At 35.8% G+C, this 7,260-nt stretch overlaps 1 pseudogene; it reads right to left on the reverse strand.

Annotated features, from left to right (window-relative positions):
• Positions 1-540: 540 nt before the first annotated feature.
• On the reverse strand, positions 541-659 carry LOC112471768 (annotated as a pseudogene).
• Positions 660-7,260: the final 6,601 nt, after the last annotated feature.

Consider the following 7,260-nt stretch of genomic DNA (forward strand, 5'->3'; position numbering starts at 1 on the left):
CTTCTCCATTTCTGAATCCTCTCACACTACAAAATAAGAAACTTTGCTTTTAAAAAAACATTGAAGACTTTGGTATTATGTGTGTGCACGTGTGAGCGTGCATGTGTGTATGATTCTTGAACATTAATATAGTCCTCAGCGACATTCTATATTTTTGGTGTTGGGTAAAGATAATTTCAAAACTCTTAAGGAAGATACTCTAAGGTATTTATATCACCAGTCTGCCAAAGAAATGGTCTAGGAAAAACCTTAAAAATTATAATGATTAGAACTAAGGGTATTATAAATATGAAAAAAAATCTCAATGTTGTCCCTAGAGGTAGATATGAAATAAGATTTGTTTTCTAAATTATCAGAGGAAAAAATATTTTAACAGAACTAATTTGAAACTTTTATCTATATTATTACATCCCATTATAAAAGGAGATGGGTAACATAAACATTTATGAGAATAAACTTCTCGTTTCAAAATTTTTTAAGGAAGAAAAATCTTTCTTCATGAAACTTCATCAAGTGAAAAGAATACTTTTTTTTTTTTTAAGCCTACATCACCTAGTATTTCTAGGTGGTCTCCTCTCTAAGTACTAACCAGGCCTGACCCTACTTCGCTTCTGAGATCAGATGGGATCAGGCACGTTCAGGGTAGCATGGCTATAGATTTCAACAACTGAAAAGAAAATGTGAGAGGTAGATAATGTTTGTGATGAGTACCTCAGCCATGATTTTGGTCCAGATGTTTTATTTCCTGTGATGTCCCTATTTAATTAGTAACAGATTCAATATAGTCACAGATGGGAGTCAGTGAAATGACGATGATGAAATCATTAAACTGTGTAATTGTTTTAGCTGTTCCAGTTATATATATTTTTTCTTCTCTAATGGCCTATCATGCACTCATCACAAATAAAATTTGTGCATCTGGGAGAAGATGCAGAATGTTGTGTTTGGTAATGGTTACCTTTGAGATTATTTTTCTTAAATAATTTTGGATTTTCTAGATGTTTCGTGTAAATCTGAAGTTGATAAATAAATTAAAACAAATGAAAAACCCAACAACCCAGTGGATTGGAAAATTGTTCCACATAAAACATTGAATTTTTGGGCGGAAATTTGTTGGAACAAAAGATTGACTTTTAGTGTTAAAAAAGATATATTTGGTTTTGTATTAGAATTCTAATTAAGAGCTCTAGCTACCAGGAAAATCATGAACATTTTTGAACAATTTATCGTAGTTTTTGAAACATGATTTTATTTCTTCTCTACCCTCTGTGCTTACTTTCATTTTACATACTCTGTACAATCAAAGCATCAAAGCCCATTTCAACTATTTCCCAGGGAGACATTGGGTGTTTCAGAAATTTAAGATTACTACTAAGGCTGTAATTTTATTATACGATTTGATGAGCTACAAAACAAACAAATGAAATAAACAAAAACCAAAGTACATTCTCACCATCTTTAATAGTTTACATGGAAATAATCTGGCTTTCTATAAAACTATAGTCATTATTTCTTCTGTTCAGGTGTGCTAACCTGAATCTTTACCTTGCTATATAATTCATTTTAATAGCAGAAAGATCTTTGATTCAATCTAAAAAAATTTTTTTGGAGTAAACAAGCGATCCAAGTGTTTCACTTGGATCCTAATCCTAGTCCTAAAGATTCCATAGATAGTGTTGCAGTGATGTTCTATTGTAAAACTTATAAATCTAACAAGTAAACTAGTATAAAAATGTTAATATTCCAAATAATATCTTTTATAAGTAGGCTTTACCACTTCTTACAAAATTGCTTACCGTTAAACAATTGTATGAAATTGTGTGCTTGCTTTTTGTACTTCATGGAGCCTCTGGGTTGGATATCTTAGGCTTTCTTAATTTTACCAGTGCAATTTTGTTGTTCTTGCTGTTGGTGGTGGTGTTAATGGTGGTCAGTATTAGGTATGATGGATTTGTCATTTTGGGGGTTTTCCACCTGTCTTTTATGTACATATATTCCTCCTGACACAGAATAAGGACAAAAAGAAAATATTTTTAATTGTGGTTCTATATTTTGGTGTTTCTATGCCCAGCAATAACTGTAAATGGACAGTTGTAATAATCATGGTCTGACAATGACAAGGCAAATGAGGGATCAGACCCTCTCATGATAAAAGTTGGATCACCCTACCAAATAAACAAGCCAGACCAGCTACAGTGCTGGTTGAAGGCGAGAGAGCTATAGAATGACTAGTGGAGGAAGGAAGTAATGAGTTTCAATTACAGTATTGGTACCGGCTATAGTAGTGAGGCCTAGATCTCAGTTTTCCAACCATCTTTAAGTATTTTTTAGTACTGCAATGAGCCACATCTTGCAAGAAATGCTTCCCCTTTGTTTCAGGAGAGAAACAAAGTCATTTTTTTTTTTCCACAGAAGATAATGAGAGAGAATCTGAATGCAACAAGGGGTAGACTGTTTTTGGACCAGTTTCAGCAGATTCCTGGGTTTTCCTGGCCAAAATTGTCTGCTTGGTGGTATAGGTGATCTCCAGGAATATTGCCTGGAACCAACTGCATTCTTATAGATCTCAAAGGGGCATTTTCAATCTTTGAGGGGGGCTCATTGAAGTCCATTGTTGCCTTGTATTGAGGGCAGCTGTTTTTAGGTCATGTTGCTTGTGTTGTGGACATGACCTGGCATCATCTTTTTTTCAATGCATTATGCTACGAGCAACTTACCTCTTCACTTGGGCCTTCGCTATTGATGCTGAGGCACAAGATGCCCCGAGATTCTGAACACACATGTACCAAGGCTCAATAGACTGAGCCCAAGTAGCTTCTGGTGGAAAGGTGGAGAGTGCATGATTTTGTACCTGCTCCCTGACTTGCCTCTATCTGCAGGTGCTGTCACTGCTCTCTTGGGATCTGGCTTTCTAGGGATGGCCAGATTAATCAGTGTAGTGTAACCTGAAAGTGTGAGGTCTTTGATGTCCCATGGGGGAAAACAAGCCTGCAGATGAATCCTTGTCCCTTCCATGTTCCTGTTAGAGAAACAGTAGTTCATACTTCCTCCATGAAGACATCTTGTGAGGTGAACCACTCAACTACATTTGGTGGAAATATGACTTTGTTAATATTCTCCCCAGTATTTGCCTGCCCTCCTTTCCTGTCTCATTCTTTCTTTTTCTTACTCCTGCTTCTGAGGGATTGCAGTCACCAAGAGTATTAGCCTATGAATTTTGGCCACAAACTATTTTGTAGAAAAGGGGCAAAGGCAGTGACTTATTCTTTTTGGTAATGTGTTAAGGAAGCAGGTCGCCTCATTCACCATAAATCATGTGGTCAAACACAGACTCTGTTATGCTTTATTATATGTTGACCAACCCATGTCAAGCCATCCAGCAAGGACAGTTAAGTGGGAGTGATCAAATCTGATCAAATACCTTCAGAGGATGTTAGCTAGTGCCCAGATGTGAAATCATTAAGAAATGTGATGGAATACTCTCTGAGCTTTGTGTCTGGAAGACATTTTTTTAAAGATCAAAACATCAGTGAACACAAGCTAGTGATGCTTTTATTGCTGACAGACAGGAGGGACTCAGAATTATATAGAAGCAACATTTCGAGAATCAGAAAACATTTGTATAACACATTAAGGCTTTGATACATTACGGAGTTATTGAATACAAGTTTTGGAGATTTTCAAACTTCCTTGAATGAGGTGCTTCCTCCAAATGTTGGCCCTTTTTAGGAGATGAAAGCTGAAAATCCTGTCTGCAAGGCTGGCTAAGAACTCTAAGCGTATCATGATGACTTAAGATGGAAAAAGCTATTTTAATATTTCTACTTTTTTTGTTGGCTAAAAATCAGAAACAACAAAAATAGTAAGCTTGTACTTTTCCAAGTGTTTGGAAATAAAATGTTTACCTTTTCAGGTTCGTTTAATGTTTAATAAAAACAAAGAAAATGAACATATAAATTAGATAAAATGATCTTATTTATATTCAGAGTTGAAGTATATTATATAATTCTGAAAATTTTGATGTCTAGAATTAAACTATTAAAGAAATAATTAATGTTCTAACTCGAATTCTGAAGACCAAGGACAATTCAGACCACAGTATATCTTGCACAGGGGTACCCACTGGTAAAAACTGATTTTTAATTTTTGCAACTCCATTTTTATTAACTATTAAGGGGATGTTTATAGATCTCTAAGCACAAAGTTAGAATATTTTCTGCTAGTGGAGAAAATCTGATTGTCCTTGACTAGATAGGTTAACTGTATGAAGTTACCATTTTTGTTTCAGCCAAAGCAAGGATAAAAATGTGAGCACATATAAAGAGCTTAAAAAAAGAATAAAAAACTCAACGTATAGGTTTAATAAACACCATTTTAATGCTCTAAAAAGGATAAGAGAGGCAACTACTATTAGTCAACTAAACAATTTGACTAAGAGGGAAAATGGTCCCTGAAGAATCATTAACTTTGCTTAGGGAATGTGTGATCTTTATTTAAAGGGGTCAAGTTAGGTACAGGGAATATGGTTATATTATTTTTATAATGACGTGTGACAAATTACTGCAAGGGTAGCTTAATAGAGCAACACAAATTCACTGGTTCAAAGTTCTGTGGGTCAGAAATTTAGGTGGGCTCATTGGGTTCTCTGCTTTCAAGGTCAAAATCAGGGTATTTGCTGGGCAGGGCTGCCTTCTTACGTGGAGGTTTTAGGGAAGAATCTGCTTTCAAGTTGTGGCACATTATTTGTGGTTGTAGGTCTGAGGTTCCTGTTTACTTGCTGGCTGTTAATCAGGGGTGCACCCTCAGCTCTTTGAGGTCTCTCCATCTTGAAAGTGGCAACTATGCATCAAGTCCTTCTCATACTTTAAGTATCTTCTGACTTCTACTTTCCTTTCTGTCACCATCAAGAGAGGTCTCTTTGCTTTTAAAGGCTGAAGGAATTTGATCAGATTTGATCGCTCCCGCTTGAATAATCTTCCTTTTAAAAGATAAACTGTGCAATATAATATAACACAGCCACAGAAGTGATATCTCCTCACATTCACAGGCTCCTTTGATTAGGATGCAGAATCTTAGGAGCCATTCCTAGAAATTCTGCCTACCACAGTGATTTTGTAATTTCGAGGAAGGAGAAACAAAATGTCAGCTTAAAAATTCACCTTCCTGTAAGTTGTTTACCTTTTCCTGTTGTCTCAGAGTAGAGGTGTTACTGGTTGGAAAGCAGAATCTGATTATGATTCTTCCTAGCATTTATTTTGAAAAAATTTAGCCCAAGAGAGGATAGAAGTTGCCTAACTGTAAGACCGTTTGTCCTTAAACACAACGGTAAAAGGATATTCCCTATGTTAGAGATTCCCAGTTGAGGAAAAGGTGAGTGTGATGAGAGCAGAGAGAGATTTCCTAGGCAGTACAGTTGGGAAGGCAGTATGATCCTTGAGCTAGAACTGCTGCAAGATCTATGTGGGCAAAGAAGTTTACAATGAATCTCATGAAGGTTTATGCCAGGTAGGCCACGGAAGCATCTGCCAGTCACACATGGCAAGGAGCTTTAAGGACCAGTGTGGTAAATATCTCAGTGATTTGTATGGACAGATGAGATGGCCCAGGACCTCCTCCCCTACTTTCCTTAGCAAACCCCTATATCAGATTCCAAAACAGTGATGTGACCCAGTGATAGAGGAGCTCACCAAAAATAGGTTAAATGCAGAGTCAAAATAAATTGTTTTAGGAAATAAAGTTATACTTTTTGTGTGGCTGGGTATGTGAATTGTGATTCTTACTGCTCACTACCTTCTCTCTTCACAGTTTCCTCTTCTCGACTTCTATTACTCTTTGCTAACGCAGGAAAGGGGGAAGTATTATTCTTACAAACACTAGAGGATGCCTACCTTCAGGAGAATGGAAATACTAGTTGGTTGATTCACCAGAGCTATAAAAGCCAGTGAATTAGTTATAGTTGTATGTTCCAGAAAGGTTAAACAATGCATAAGCCATTGACTTTGTCCTCTGTCCTGTAATACTGGTCTGGTGCTATCTCCTTGAAGTTGTTTTTTGGTTCAAAGATGAAAGCATGCCTATCTGGAATTCTAGGATAGAAGTAACGAGTAGTTGCAGTGCATTTGTATTTACTAGAATACGTTCACTGGTTCTGCTTTTGGCCTATGAAATCTTATCAGACTAACAATAGTTGGCTTAGGCTGTTATGCTACAGTAACAAACTACCCCCAAATTTTGGTGACTTACATAAAGATTTATTTCTTGCTCCTGCTAGTCATTTATCTCAAATCAACTGTGATTCCACTCTTTATTAGCTACAGTGCAATATCTAGACTGAAGAAGTAGCCCCTACCTGGGTATCTGATCTTATAACAGGGGCATGAGAACATGACACTTAAAGCTTGTTTTCGAAAGGTGTGTATCTCATTGATTCCATTTAATTGGCCAAATAAGACACATAACTAAGGCTGACATAGAAGGGAATGATGTATAATCCTATCATAGGGAGAGAAATAATTATTTTGAAAAGAATAATAGGATCGACCACAAACTAAAACCCACTATTTTTTTTTCAATTAAAGTGGACATTCAATATTATATTAGTTTCAGGTGCACAGCATAGTGATTAGAGATTTATATAACTTATGAAGTGATTCCCCCAATAAGTTTAGTACCGTCCTGACACCAAACGTAATTATTACAATATTATTGGCTATAGTTTCCAAGCCTATTTTGTAACTACCTGTTTGTACATCTTAATCTCTTTACCTTATTTCCCAGTCTCCCAACCCTCTTCCCATCTGGCAAACATCAAAATGCTCTTTGTATCTCTGAGTTTGTTTCTGTTTTGTTTGTTCATTTATTTTGCTTTTTAGATTTTACGTAAGTGAAATCATATGTTATTTATCGTTCTCTGTCTAACTTATTTCACTTAGCGTAATACCCTCTAGGGTCATCCAAGTTATCGCAGATGGTAAGATTTCATTTTTTTTTTTTTATGGCCGAGAAATATTCCATTGTATATATGTACCAAATTTTTTAGATCCAGTCATCTATCTATGGACACTTGGGTCTTGTTTCTTATTCATTCACCTACTCTGTGTCTTTTGATTAGAGAATTTAATCCATTTACATTTAAAGTAATTATTGATGGGTATGTAGTCATTGCTGTTTTATTATTTATATTTTTGATTAAAATATTCTTAAAGAAGTTTCTTTAACATTTCTTGCATTACTTGTTTGGTGGTGATGAACCTGTTTAGC

This window comes from Pteropus alecto, unplaced genomic scaffold (assembly GCF_000325575.1).
Source record: "Pteropus alecto unplaced genomic scaffold, ASM32557v1 scaffold38, whole genome shotgun sequence".
NCBI classification, from domain to species: Eukaryota; Metazoa; Chordata; class Mammalia; order Chiroptera; family Pteropodidae; genus Pteropus; species Pteropus alecto.